The sequence below is a fragment of the Chiloscyllium punctatum genome, chromosome 21 (genome assembly GCF_047496795.1).
Source record: "Chiloscyllium punctatum isolate Juve2018m chromosome 21, sChiPun1.3, whole genome shotgun sequence".
Taxonomy (NCBI): domain Eukaryota; kingdom Metazoa; phylum Chordata; class Chondrichthyes; order Orectolobiformes; family Hemiscylliidae; genus Chiloscyllium; species Chiloscyllium punctatum.
The window spans coordinates 80,775,062-80,787,505 of record NC_092759.1 but is presented as its reverse complement, the minus strand read 5'-3'; positions in this window follow the sequence as shown (position 1 = coordinate 80,787,505).

Sequence of the window (12,444 nt, the reverse complement as noted above, 5' to 3'; positions counted from 1 at the left end):
AAGTTTCTGATCTGCAACTTGTCTTCTAACATGCTTAAAAATAAGTTTACAAAAGTGATCTCAGTCAGTCCAGAAGAGAAATTGTGAAGATACAAATATTTATGTTGTCTGGAGTTTGCTGTGTGTAAATGCTTGCCTCCTCAATCCCTGGAAAAACAGTTTGCAGAGTCTGTCACTGTCAGCCCAGGAGAGACATTGACAACATTCTCTCTCGGTCAGCGTTGACCGCACATGCGCACTGCTGCACTTTCCCCTGCAAAGATGATGGCTGATAGTTGGCGACAGTCGCTGAGAGGGAGTGTCGACTTTTCCTGTTTGGGGACAGATAGTTTCTTTATACAGGCTCTGCCGCAACCACACCGCATAGAAAGCCTCGCCGTCTAACTGCCCAGTCCATCACCTCCTTCGCTCCCTCTCATTGTTACGTTTTCTGCAGCCTAAGAAAAGAGCGAATTCTTCTTCGGATCTCTCCAACTGCGCCTGGGCACACGTGAACATATTAAGAATGCGCACTGATAAGCAGTGCTGTAGAATAGGGGATATACAATATCCCTCAGAGTTCGGGTTATAGAAGCTTTTCTTTGAATCGCTGCAGTATACAAACAAACGTTGACAGGCCGACGAGGGGAGAGACCATTTTGAATTTGGTGCTCGGCGATGAGCCAGGGCAAGTGTCAAATCTGGCATGGGAGAGCATTTTGGTGATAGTGACCACAACGGCCTCACAATCTACATAGCTATGGAGAGGAAGAAATGTAGGCACAATGGGAGGGTAATTAATTAGCGAAAAGGACATTGTGATGCTGTCAGACGAGAGTTGGAAAGATTGGACTGGGAGAAATTGCTCAATGGATAGGGCACTATAGACATGTGGAGACGATTTAAGGAACAGTTGCTGCGAGTGATGCATAAATGTTTTCCTCTGAGACAGGCAAAAAGTGGTAAGATAAAGGAACCTTGGATGACGAGAGCTGAGGTGTTTCTCATCAAAACAAAGAAGGCAGCTTATGTAAGGTGGAGGAAGCAAGAGTCTTGCTCAGCTCGATTGGATTACAGTCAGGTGAGGAAGGAGTTGAAAAATGGTCTGCAGAGGGCCAGGAAGGGGCACGAAAAAGGCTTGGCAGCAAAGATTAAGGAGAACCCAAAGGCATTTTACACGTGTGTGAGGAATAAGAGACTGATCGAAGAAAGTGTAGGGCCGATCAGGGATAGCATAGGGAACTTGTGTATAGAGTCTGAGGAGGTAGGGGAAGCCCTAAATGAGTTTTTTGGTTCTGACTTTACTAAAGAAAAGCACCTTGTAGTGAATGAAACCATTGAGAAGCAGGAAAGCATGCTCTAACGGATAGAGATTGAGGAAGCCGATACGCTGAAAGTTTTGACAAACGTTAAGATTGACAATTCGCCAGGGCCAGACCAGATTTGTTCTCTGCTGCTTTGGGAAGCAAGAACTGTGATTGCTTCGCCGCTTGCGAAGATCTTTGCATCCTCGCTCTCGAACAGAGTTGTACCAGAGGATTGGAGGGAGGCAAATGTAATTCCTCTCTTCAAGAAAGGAAATAGCGAAATCCCCGGCAATTACAGACCAGTCAGTCTCACGTCTGTCATCTGCAAGGTGTTAGAAAGCATTCTGACGGATAGGATTTATCACAATCAGGAAGAGCATGGCTTGATTAAATGCAGTCTGCTTGGCTTTGTGAAGGGCATGTCATGCCTTACCAAGCTAATTGAGTGCTTTGAGGATGTTACAAACAATTTCATAAGGGCCGGGCGGTGGATGTGGTGTATATAGACTTCAACAAAGTATTTGATAAGGTTCCCCATGGTAGGCTCGTTCAGTTCAGGAGGAATGGGATACAGGGAAAATTAACAATGTGGATACAGAATTGATTGTTCGACAGAAGACAGCGAGTGGTAGTGGAAGGAAAGTATACTGCCTGGAAGTCAGTGGTGATTGGTTTTCCACAGGGCTCTGTTCTTAGGCCTCTGCACTTTGTATTTTTTATTAATGACTTAGATGAGGAGATTGAAGGAAGGGTTAGCTAGTTTGCAGACAACACAAATGTTGGCGGTGTCGTTGATAGCATAGAGGAATGTTGTAGGCTGCAGCGTGACAGTGAGAGGATGTCGAGATGGGCGGAGAGGTGGCAGATGGAATTCAAACTGGATAATTGCCAAGTGATGAATTTTAGAAGGTCGAAATTGAAAGTTGAGTACAGGATTAAAGACAGGATTCTTGTCAGTGTGGAGGAACAGCGGGATCTTGGTGTGCAGGTACATCGATCCCTTAAAACTGCCACCCAAGTGGACAAGGTTGTTAAGAAAGCATATGGTGTTTTGGCTTTCATTAACAGGGGGATTGAGTTTAAGAGCCGTGAGATCTTGTTGCAGCTCTATAAATCTTTGGTTGGACTACACTTGGAATACTGTGTCCAGTTCCAGTCGCCCTATTATAGGAAAGATGTGGATGCTTTGGAGAAGTTTCTGAGGAGGTTAACCGGTGTGCTGCCTGGAATGGAGGGATATCGTACGAAGAGAGGTTGACTGAGCTCGGACTTTTTTGATTGGAAAAACGAAGGAAGAGAGGGGACCTAACTGAGGTGTACAAGATAATGAAAGGCATAGATAGACTTGATAGCCAGAGACTTTTTCCCAGGGCAAAATTGTTAACATGAGGGGTCATAGTTTTAAGCTGTTTGGCGGAAAGTATCGAGGGGCTGTCAGAGGCGGGTTCTTGACGCAGAGAGTTGTCAGAACATGGAATGCGTTGACAGCAGCAGTTGTGGAATCGCGGTCATTGGGGATATTTAAGAGACTGATGGATATGCATTTGGTCACAGACATTTGTAGGTTCATACATTAGGTTTACATTACATGAGGATCAATGGTCGGCACAAGGGGGCCGAAGGGCCTGTTCTGTGCTGTATTGTTCTATGTTCTAATTTTTATGAGTTCCAGCTTTGTCACATGTTACCTCAACGAGCTTGTACAGTTGCTACCTTCACCAGAACCAGACCCAATGCCTGAAGTCTCTGAAGCCGTTCCTGCTGCATCATCGTTCCAGTCACTGTCTCATCTGCCAAAACCCCCAAGTACTATTCCCATTTGTGCACGATACTGGGATTATTCCAGCGATTTTTACAGTTCCGGTCATGCTTGCTAACCATCCACCCAGCTTCCGAAATAATGATTATCAGATCACTTCACCTTTCCTACCTATAACATTCTTTCTAACATGGACTTGAACTTTGATTGCTCACTGGCCCCTCGACAAATCTCCTGCAGACATTATGACATTCTTGACTCAATCATACTGAAATGACATTTACAGTCACGGAAACGCTGACATCTTCTTCAATTGATTGAAACCCCTCTGATTATGGCTCCTCCTTCTTCTCCTTCCCCTCCTGAACAGTCGGACTGTGCATGGTACTGTAAGCATGGTTCTGACTGTACTTCCCTAAGCAGCCAACAATTCCATCAGCTTCAAAAATTGAAAACTAAATTGTTAGACATACATCAGTCTATCGCCGTATTCCCTGACTGTTTCCTTTCAATTGAAGAGGCACCCATTCCTTTCATTCTTCCAGGCCGTCGCATCTGTAGGGAGATCCTCTTCATCTGTGCGCTGTTCACCTATCTCTCAGCACCATATATGACTCACTGAATCTCCAGTCGCTATCTCACTTCAAAGGCCCGTTGTTTGTCTACCAGCAGGCTATGATTAACCAATGTAATAGAGCACATTTTGCACTTGACAAACATATGCATCCATGTCTTGACCTGCAACGTACGTCGTTTTACTTCATTATTTATGTAGTATTAAGTTAACATCAAGTAAATAACATGAGAGTTTAGTCCCTTATGAAACTGTAGCTTACTGAGATTGCTAAATTGCCTTACACTTGCACTTTTTCCTTTTATTTCTGAGTTCAACACTACTTTCAGAATTACAAAAAAAGAAGATTTGCTAAATGATAGCAATTTACAGACGGTCGCTCATAGCGCTGTAGTATAAGCCAATGAACTGGCAGCTTTTTCTGCGATTCCAACAAACTCACTGCAGTCAGTTCCCAGCATCAGAAAGTTGTTGCTGTTACTCCAAGGGACACGTAATCCTCCAGCTCCCACTCCACTCTGCTCCCTCACAATGTGACTGTATGTGTTACTACTGGCATTATGAGACTCCAATTCTGAGTGCTGATTGATATTCTCCAACTTTGCTGCCTCTCATGATTTTATGAAGTGATAAATTACACAACACCAGGTTAGAGTCGAATGCGTTTAATTGGAGGCACCAGCTTTCGGAGTGCCGCTCCTTCAACCACCTGATTAAGGTGTGCCGCTCCAAAAACTAGAGGTTCCAATTTAATCTGTTGGTATATAACCTGGTGTTGTGCGATTTTTAATTTTTTCGCCCCAGTCCAACACGAGCATCTCCAAATCTGATTTTATCAACGTTTATAACGACTCCCCTCAGCCTCCGGTGCACCAAGGAGCAAATACCTGTCTACTCGGTTTCCCGGTGCATATCAAACTACTGCTTTCCTGGCATCATCCCTTTATGTCTCTTCTGAGCCCTTTCAAGTTTCACAACATCCTTCATATAGCAGGGTCAGAACGTGTTTGAGGGGTGTGACAGGTTATCTGGAGAGGTAGGCAGAAATGTCACAGCAAATGATTTGCAGCAAATTATGGTGAAAGAATAATATATTAGGCCCCAGTGAGAATAACATTGACATGGAAGACATCTTGCAAGGATTGGCTTTCCCATTGTTCAGTGAGGAAATTAACAGCACAGAATTTCCTCTGATTCCCATTGATCACAATTTCCTCAGGGTCCTTGATACCACAAGAGTCAAATGCTGTCTTGATGGTAAAAGAGGTCACTCTGAACTCACCTCAAATGACATTAGATCATCAGTTGAAATAATAAAGTACAAAAGGACAGAACACGGCTTGTTTGAAGAATGTGCTCACTGCCTTCACAACGTTGTCACAAGAAACTGCAACATGGACTTCTGATTCTCAGGAGATATTTGTCCGATTGGTGGTGAGGTGGTTTGGTTAACCACTATGACACAGATACAGAAAGAAGTTCCACAGAGTACCATGGGGAAAAAAAAAACATCCCGTAGCTGGTGAATCAGGCAGTGACAGAAACACGCTATTTTCTGTTCTTATTAGATATTGACCATCTCAATCTCTCAATCATTGATAATCAATAACAACGGAGAGGCCAGCAGCTCCCATCATTCCAGTTGGAACGCAAAAACGAAAGGGGTGGCCACAGCAAGTGGGAGTAACTGAGGAATTTGTGGAACTCTAAGGGAGGGTGGTCGCAGAATAATGTGAAGGGAGCTCGTCAGCGGAAGAATATGTAGAAGCAGAAGGAGTCGTGCAAGATACGTAGGATTTTACGGAAACAGTACTAAGGAGGAAGGAGAATGGCAGATGAGATTTTAGTGACAGGGAAAAGTTTGGTTTTGGAGAAGCGAGATTGAGGAGGAAACATATCTGTACTCAGCAAACGTCTCAGCTTTGCTTATCTATGCGCTCCCACATTAATGAATTCAGGCCGTGACATGGCATTGAACTTTTCTTGCACTGTCTTAGCCTCCATGCCCAATTGTTTGGGCAAGAGTCCCTTTCCCATCAGACAGCCACCTTCACCCAGCTCCAGCACTTTCCCGACATCTGAGGCCCTCCTCCTGCCCTTTTTAAGCACTCGAATTGTTAATTGAGAACATTGCGTGCCGTAATTTCTCTGCAACCCCTTCACCTATTCCAACCCAATTCCTTCCAAACTTAATGCACATCATGCGGATAGACACAAACCTGGCTGTCTTATGAAGTTGCTGGTAAGGGTGGTGCTGCTGTAGGCTGGTATATTGACCTCCACATTGCAGAGGTTGAGCTTTAGCTCGAAAATACCATTTCTTATATACCCCAGACCATGGCCAACCCATGGACCATCAGGCCACAGCATCTACTACGATAACTGACCTCCTTGGTCTGGTGATCCCACCCAACAGCTTCCAAGGTGATGGTCCTCTGATCGCACAACTCGCTTCTACGTCCGAAAATCCACAAAGAGAACGACAAAAAAGATCAATTGCTTCAACCTGAGCCCGCCACAGATGACTCATCGTTTCTTGTAATGACTCTGTCTTTTATCCCTTGTCCAGTCCCTGTCCATGTTCATCCGTGATACCTCTGACATGCAGGCTCCAGCAGCCTTCTTTTTCCCGTGGACGTACTATCCCTTCACACATCCATCCCCCACCAGGATGGTCTCAGGACTCTCCTCTTCTTCCTGAAGTAAAGGCCTGAACTGCGCCCAATCACCATCACACTCTTCCACCTGGTGAACCCGAGCTCACCCTCTATAACTTCTGTTATGAATTACACTCGCTTTCCTCTGGCTGGGTGTGGGGGAGTATGTATAAGGACGTGGGCACGTGAGCACCTGTATTTTCATTGGGTACGTAGGACATTCCTTGTTCAACTTCTATCCCAGACCCCATCCACAATGCTTTCTCCAATACATAGATGATATTATCACCCCTGCTTCTCTCTCTTGTTCACAATTCGAAACGTTTATTGATTTCGCTTCCAACTTGCCCCCCTTCCTCACTTCCAGCTGGTCCACCTGTGACTTCTTCCTTCCCAATCTCAAAAAAGGGAATAGTGATAACCCCGGGAATTACAGGCCAGTTAGTCTTACTTCGGTGGTAGGCAAAGTAATGAAAAGGGTACTGAGGGATAGGATTTATGGAAATGGTACTGAGGGAAAGCATTTATGAGTATCTGGAAAGCCACTGCTTGATTAAGGGCAGCCAGCACAAATTTGCGATCGGTAGGTCTTGCCTTACAAGTCTTATTGAATTCTTTGAGGAGGTGACTAAGCATGTGGATTAGGGTAGAGCAGTGGATGTAGTGTACATGGATTTTAGTAAGGCATTTGATAAGGTTCCCCAAGGTAAGCTTATGTGGAAAGTCAGAGGGAAATTTGGGCAGTTGGATAGAAAACTGGCTAACCGGTCGAAGTCAGAGAGTGGTGGTAGATGGTAAATATTCAGCGTGGAGCCTAGTTGCAAGTGGAGTTCTGCAGGGATCAGTTCTGGTTCCTCTGCTGTTGGTAATTTTTATTAATGACTTGGAAGAGGGAGTCGAAGGGTGGGTCAGTAAATCTGCAGATGATATGAAGATTGGTGGAGTTGTGGATTGTGAGGAGGGCTGTTGTCGGCTGCAAAGAGACTTAGATATGATGCAGAGTTGGGCTGAGGAGTAGCAGATGGATTTCAACCCTGACATGTGTGAGGTTGTCCACTTTGGAAGGACAAATAAGAAGGCGGAATACAGGGGTAACGGAAGGGTTTAGATTAGATTACTTCCAGTGTGGAAACAGGCCCTTCAGCCCAACAAGTCCACACCGCCCCGCCAAAGAGTAACCCACCCATACCCGTACATCTACATTTACCCCTTACCTAACACTATGGTCAATTTAACATGGCCAATTCACCTGGCCTGCACATCTTTGGACTGTGGGAGGAAACCGGAGCACCCGGAGGAAACCCACGCAGACACGGGGAGAACGTGCAAACTCCACACAGTCAGACCCCTGAGGCGGTTCTTAGTAAGGTGGAGGAACAGAGGGATCTTGGGGTCTATGTTCATAGAACTTTGAAAGTTGCCACTCAGGTGGATCGAGCTTGTAAGAAGGCCTATGGTGTAATGGCGTTCTTTTGCAGAGAGATTGAATTCAAGAGTCGTGAAGTGATGTTGCAGCTGTACAGGACCTTGGTTAGGCCACATTTGGAGTACTGTGTGCAGTTCTGGTCGCCTCAATTTAGGAAAGATGTGGAAGCTTTGGAGAGGGTAGAGAGAAGATTTACTAGGATGGTGTCTGGAATGGAGAATAGGTCGTACGAGGATAGTTTGAGAGTGCTAGGCCTTTTCACACTGGAACGGCGAAAGATGAGGGGTGACTTGATGGTGATGTATAAGATGATCAGATGAATAGATAGAGTAGATAGTCAGAAACGTTTTCCCCGGGTACAACAGAGTGTTGCAAGGGGACATAAATTTAAGGTGAAGGGTGTAAGGTATAGGGGGTTGTAAGGGGTAGGTTCTTTACCCAGAGAGTGGTGGGTGCATGGAATGTGGTGCCTGTGGTAGTGGCAGAGTCAGAATCATTGGCGACCTTAAAGCGGCAATTGGATAGGTTCATGGTTGGGTGCTGAAGCTAGGACAAATGTTCGGCACAACATCGTGGTCCCGAAGGGCCTGTTCTGTGCTGTACTGTTCTATGTTCTGTGTTCTATAAGGTTCCAACGAAATATTCACACATTCTTTTATTATAACCGTTCCAAGAATGTAAGAGGATTGTGATCCGTGTGCACAATCGTCTCTTGCACATCGTAATGACATATGTATTAAAATATTGTGAGGTCTGTAAAAAACCCCATTAGATCTTATTCGATCGTGGGGTATTTTCTCTGTGATCCATGTGCACAATCATCTCCGTACGTGGTTTAATGACATATGTATTAAAATAGTGTTATGTAAAAACAAAACCCCAATAAATCTTATTCAATCGTGGGGTATGTTCTCTGGTGGATGTTGAGTTTTTTTTCGAAAAGTAAGCAACTGCCAGGTCAATCCTAACATCACCTTCCGGTAGCAGTACAGCTCCAATACTATGTTATTAGCATCAATGGCAACTTTAAAAGATTTTGAAACGTTTGTCGGAACTAAAACTGGTGCGTCATTGCGTTCTTCGGGGCCAACATTCCATGACAAATCTATTGTCCCAAGAACATCAGATCTACCTTCGCAATTCAGTTTTGTATAAGTTTATTATCAGTTTTGCTTCTCATAGTCGTTCAAAGACCGCTGCGAACTGTACAATGGGATCTTTCTAGAACTCACTAAAGATTACTGCGTTGTTCAAATAGATTGCAGTTTGTTAATGCAGCCACAATTCTGTTCATGAGTCTTCGGAATGTGCCAGGTGCATTCTTAATTCCATATGGCATCATTTTCAATTGATATGGTCCAGTTGGCGTTGAAAAACGTAGTTTTCTTTCGCCATTCCTGAAAAGGCACCTGGCAAAAACCACACCGTAAGCAGCACTTTGTTGTGTAACTGTCTTGTCAAAATTTCTCGACCTGTCTGGCTTTGAAATTATTAAGCCAATAGGGGTGCGGCTTTCTCGAAACAGTATTTCCTACTTCTACATCATATGCAAGACCATTAGTTCTCCCCATCTGATTCTTCCATATGTCCTCATACTGCAGTAACAAACATTTCAACGTTGTTCTTTGCTCCTGACACAGAGCGTATGCTAACCTATCCCACTCCTCAATGACTTGTACGTATTTTTCCATATTTTAAGGACATCAAAATCGCAACATCTACATTTGATTCCTCACTTTGCGGGAAAATAACTAATACCCGTTTCTCCAGTTATTTATCTTTTTTCGTTCGCAGCAGGGGACCTACATAACTATGTGAAATTCAAATGCAGGAATTGGCAACAAAGGTGCTGGATTAATGACGGCTTGGCGTATTTACCATTTGACATGTATGACATACATGGCAAAAGTTAGCCACAATTCTGTGTTAACTTTCCCCACAGAGGAGAATTCTTTTTAGAGATCACGGAATAACTCCATACTCAGCCTCTGTCTTTGCTCTGTACTCCCTTGCAACGCATCAGATTTTCATGTGTTTTGCTTTATAACTTTCTCTAATTCCACTGGTTCACTTTCTTCTACAATATCGTTTTCCACAGTGTCTTTCTTTAACGACCAGCACTGTAACTGTACGTGTTCCAGATGCCCACATTACAAACACCTCTTCATAATGTCCTTCTGAAACTACCAGCACTGTCATTTTCTGTGTGACATTCCACGAGAATGAAAACACCTGAGGCTTTCACCTCCTTTTCACCCTCTGGAGTTTATTTTTTTTAACCAGTGGTAAATAATTATCTACTCTTTGTATCGAAGTGTAAGATCGTCCATATTACCAAATTCTACCCCTCACTGGACCAAATTCTGACCGGGGGTTTGTATTCTGCACCAACATGTATTCTTCTGCTCATTTAGCTGCCCTTTTCACTTCCTGACCTTTCTGTTCATTCCCTTGAATTCTTAATGTCTCTGGAACTGAGTCTTTAACTTCCACCAGCAGAATAATCTTTCTTAGAGCCTCATAGAACTTATCTGTGTTTATGGCCCACACGAGTCTGTCAAAATGACTTTGTTTAATTCTATTGATCTCAACATATGGCGGACCTGCTTCCTTCTTTATGTTTCTCAACCGCTCTGTATATGTTTCTGGTACCAATTCATACGCACTTAAAATAGCTTGTTTGACCTCTTTATAATTATCTTTTTTCGTTCTCACCGACCACACGATCAGCGTTGCCATTTTTTCAAATCAAATAAAAAAAGGTTTCAATATCTTTCTCATCAAAATATTGCATAGTTTTGAAATATTTGTATACATAACTACCTTCTCTTTCCATCTCCATCCCGTTAATTTGACTTTGCTGACTAAGTCGCAACTTCTCCAGTTCAAATTTTCTCTGTTTGCTCATCGAAGTGGCTTCTTACACCTTTCTCTCCGTTTCTTCTCTCTTTGTTTCGCTCTTCGTTTCTTCTCTCTGCCTTTCCCTGTCTCTTTTTTCTCTTTCTCTTTGCTCATATAAGAACATTCTCCCTCTCTCGTTTACCTCTCTCTCTTTGTTTGTCTTCTAACTGCATTTTACTGAACTGCAATTTGACTTTATTATCACTCTACTGCTCGAGCCGGTTTCTCACACACCTAAGTGTTTGAATAATTCCCTTTAAATTTCAGCTCCACCTTTGTTCTTGCTTAACCCCAATTCTTGCATCTTTGCTCTTTCTAAGAACAGAGTTTTCTTCTTTCTCAAAGGTCTTGGCAAATTTCGGAATCATCTTCAAACCCCAAAACCTCTTTAGCGATTTGGCTGTGCCATTTCTCTCACTTTTAATTTGACCAACTACAACTAACCGAAAATTATCACATTATCTCGCCAACGTTGTATTTATAGATCTACGACACGAACCGCTGAGTGTCTTACTCTACTGAGCATTTTTCATTCCATGAATTTATTAATATCTGCTCAAATCTCAGATTGTATCTGTCGAAACCTGTTCCAATCACGGTCCAGAGACCCCAAATTGTTGTGCCACAGTGTAAAGCCCTTGCTAATTTAAACTCGACACACAGAGAAGCTCACCACTCTTCGGAATCTGTTAAATTTTCCGAGGCAAAGAACTATCCCAGAGGTCAGTATTTAAAGTAACAATTCACAATTTTATTCTTTAAGTGCAACAGACACCATTAACATCACATCTATAAACAACTCATTTCTCTTCAATCCATCTTTCCCCTCCAACTTTAAAAGTGCTCTGATAATTACCCTCAAAAATTAATGGCACAACAATTTCAAAATCATTTCTTGTCTACGGATGTTGTGCTTGCTCTGCAGATTCCTATCGGTCGTCTTCGATGTTCTGCTGCACAAACTTGCTGTCGACAGGTATCTTTCCGACAGTTATCCAGCTGACATTTTGTTGAAGTGTGCTTGGCTGCTGTTTGCTGTTCTCCCGCTAACTGTTCAAAATTGATGGTTTTCTACTCCAAAGATTGCATCAGTTCATTGGTTTAATGTCATTCCAAACAGTACATTTCAAGTCTGATTTTATTTTAGTATCTGGGGCATAAGTTAAACTGATTAGCCAAATTTGAATTTGGTGTTTGTTCCATGACAACAATTGACAATGGTTTGGTGGTCAACATTGGAGTTATAATTCCAAATATATATGTAATTGACAAGTTCTGTCATTTCTGGATTTGACCCAGGTCCATGAGAGTGCTTTAGAAGAATCTGAATATGAGAGATGTTCGTCAGCTTCCCGGCTGATTTTGGAGTCAACTTGATATTTATTTGTTTCATTACCGACAAAGGCTTCCGTTTTCTTATTATCATTTAGGTAAATATTAGTTTGTCTATATTTGAGCACAATAAAATGCGAATGCAGACAAACATAGTGGACGTAATGAACTACATTAAAGTGAATGGACGATGAACAATTGATAGGCCTTCCAGATTAATTCTGATTGTGATGGATTTGTGTGTTTTCACAGTCAGATGCTTGAAGGAAACAAGTATTAGCTGATGAAATTGTTATCTCGCGCGAAGTAAAGTATTATTTAGAAAGGCAGAATGATAAATTACATATGATTGTGTGCGTGTGTGAGAGTGGTGGGGGTGGGGGGGGTGGTTTTGGGTGGGTGGGGGGTATGAAGTGAGAGAGGGAGAAACAGAGAGATAAATGAGCAATTCTTAGTCATTACGAGGGATCTATTAAGAACGCTATCTTTCAATTCGTCTGAACGTTTAT